Consider the following 3168-nt stretch of genomic DNA (forward strand, 5'->3'; position numbering starts at 1 on the left):
CCCAGCGACACCTCAGCTGGAGCAAGGGCAGGCATTTGGGGTTTTGAGGCCGCGGCGGACCAGGAGCTCGCTAGCAACTGGTCAGGAAAGGCTTCTCAGAGGGTGTGAGGTCTGTGGAGTCAGTTCTCCGTCAGGCTGAGGGTAAGTAGACGGCAGAGAGGGAGAGAGCCCTTGGCCTCGGATCAGAGAGAGAAGTGGATGCTGGCTTAAGCCGGAGACACTCAGAAGGGACGAAGGGGGCCAAAGAATTGGAGAACTGGCCCAGAGAACCAGGCTCAGACTATAAAAGGCCTTGAATGCCAAGATCGTAATCAGTATTGGTCCCTGGGCACCTAATAGTTTGAAAACACCTACACACAATCACGTTGGATCCTCAGGCCAACCTGGTGACAGTGGCTTTTTTTTTTTTAAGATTTTATTTGAAAGAGAGGGAGAGATAGCAAGAGAGCACAAGCAGGGTGAGCGGCAGGCAGAGGGAGAAGCAGGCTCCCGCCGAGGAGGGAGCCTGATGCGGGGCTCGATCCCAGGACCCCGGGATCATGACCTGAGCCGAAGGCAGACGCTTCACTGACTGAGCCAACCAGGCGCCCCACAGCTTTTTTTTTTTTTTTTTTAAAGATTTTATTTATTTATTTGACAGAGAGAGACACAGCGAAAGAGAGAACACAAGCAGAGGGAGTGGGAGAGGGAGAAGCAGGCTTCCCGCGGAGCGGGGAGCCCGATGCGGGACTCGATCCTAGGACCCTGGGATCATGACCTGAGCTGAAGGCAGACACTTAACCATCTGAGCCACCCAGGTGCCCCAGCTTTTTTTTTTTTAAAGAGCTGGACAAAGGGATTGGAGTTTAAGGCCCTGCCCAAGGTCACACAGCCTGGATTAGAGCCCTGGGCCTCCGACTCTGTCTCGCGCTTTCCCCTACATCACACGGTTCCTGAGGGTCAGGAGTCTGCCCTGCGTCCTGGAAGTTGGGGAAGGTTTCTCAGCAGGTCAGCCACAGTCGGGTTGGGGTGGAGGCTGAGGGGCCGGCAGAGGATGGCCTCGTGTCTTTGCGCCTGCGGCTGCCTCCTACCTCTTCCCCCCTTCCTCTGCTGCTTCCTGCTCTCCCCTTGTCCAGCCCTCAGGGCCCGGCCTTCCGCGGGCTCCGCCACATCCTGCCCTGTTCCCTCACCAAGAGTGGTGAGTGTGGGGTCTCAGCTAGGGCCGTGGCTTCGGGGCCACCTCCATGCCCACAACCCCTCATGCCGGGTCCCCTGCTCAGATTTGTGTCCCTGAGCCACAGGTGAAGACGTCCTGCTGCCCCAGGACATCTGTCCGCCGGCACCTCCAATTCCCCACCCCACCTCTGCTCCCCCTACTCCAGGGCTCCCTGTCTCAACCCACAGCAGCCGCCAGCCCCCAGTGCTCAAGCAAGGATCTTTAAGGTCATTGCCACCCCTCTGAAGTGTGAGCTCCAACAGGTTCCCACTCTTGTTTCATTTTTGTTTTTTGAAAGAGAGTGCGAGCAAGCGGGGAGGGGCAGAGGGAGAGGGAGAGAGAATTATCCGCAGGCTCTAGGCCTAGCACGAAGCCCGATTCGGGGCTCCATTAACCCATGGAGGCACCGGGGCGCTCCTCTCTTATAATGCAAGTGACTGGTTTGAGCTTTGATTGCTGATCCACTTTAGAGGGTTCTCTGGAATAAGCACATTGACAGCCCCATGACCGGATAGAAGGAGGTAAAGAGCCTGCTGCCCCCCCAGCACGGAGGCTCCTTTCTTTGAACGATCTTGGTTGATTTCCATGACTGATTCCAGTCACTTGTTTTTTTCTCTTCCTGGGCTTTAAATTCCCACTCCTTGAGATCCTAGGCCTCCACCCTTGACCCCAATTAAAGCAAAACCCCAGGCCCCTGCCCCCTTCTCTCTCTTCCCGTGCCCTCACTATGTGGCCCCAGGTGTGCTGTGGGATTTCCGGGTCCTGTAAGTGGCAAATCGTTATTTTTTCCAAGTTTCCTGATGGTTATTGCTGAAGGGTGCCTTGTAATAAACCACGAGGGCCTGTCCAGCCACAACACTGGTTACCGATGGGCTGAGACCTGCACACAACACCCTCCTTCCCTTCCCCCACCCCAAGTCTTGCCAACCTGTCCTCCTAAATACGGCTAAAATCAACCAGCTTCTCTTTGCTCTTCCTGCCAACCCCCTCTTGTCACCAGGATAACTGCAAGTGTCTCTTACGTTGTCCCCTTTCTCCACTGTCCAAGCCAAGCAGGACCATGGCTACTCCTCTGCTTAAAATCCCTCAGGGCATGTCCTCATAGGACCTTGCACACGGATGTTCACAGAAGCATTGTTCGCTGGAGTGGAGACAACCCCAGAGGTCCACGGGTACGCATGGATAAACAAGATGTGTGTCCATGCCACGGAATGGTATCCGGCTGTCACAAGGAATGAAAAACTGACACGTGCCCCCACACGGATGAACCCTGAAATCACAATGCTGGGCAACAGCCACCAGACACACAAGGCCGCATATGGACTGACCCCGTTTGCTCGAAATGTCCAGAACAGGCCAATCCATGGAGACAGAAAGTAAGTCCACTTACTGGTGGTCGCCAGGGGCTCAGAGGGGTTGGGTGAAGTGGCAGGTGCCTGAGAAGGGGTACACGGTTTCTTCTTGGGGTGATGAAAATGTTCTAAAATTGATTGCCTAATTCCGTGAATAATGCTAAACACCATTGAAGGGGATACTTCCAATGGGTGAGAAATGAGTTGTATCTCAATAAAGCTGTCCTTGGAAAACCCCCCAAACCTCAAGCCGCTCGGGCTCCCCGCTCTCCGCTCCTGCCTGTGGCTTCCACGGCCCTGCTTTACCTGACCTCTGCCCCTCCACCAGCTTCCCCCTTGGGCCCCAGTCTCCCTCACTCCCCACACTCAGCTCTTTCTGGAACTTGACTTGTCCAAGGCTTCCTCCCTGGAATACATCCCTTCCCCTCTCCACAGAGCAGTCATCCCATCCAGCTTTTGTCTGCCTGTCTGGTCTTCCCCGAGCTCTAGACAGGTGGGAGCCGCTGCTGAATGTCCCCGCCCAACTCCTACACTCCCCTTAATCAGGCCACTCCTCCCACTGAGTCACTATTTGGCTGCCTCCCCCCCCCCCCCCCCCCCCCCCCCCCCCCCCCCCCCCCC

The sequence above is a fragment of the Phoca vitulina genome, unplaced genomic scaffold (assembly GCF_004348235.1).
Source record: "Phoca vitulina isolate PV1807 unplaced genomic scaffold, GSC_HSeal_1.0 scaffold41, whole genome shotgun sequence".
Lineage (NCBI taxonomy): Eukaryota > Metazoa > Chordata > Mammalia > Carnivora > Phocidae > Phoca > Phoca vitulina.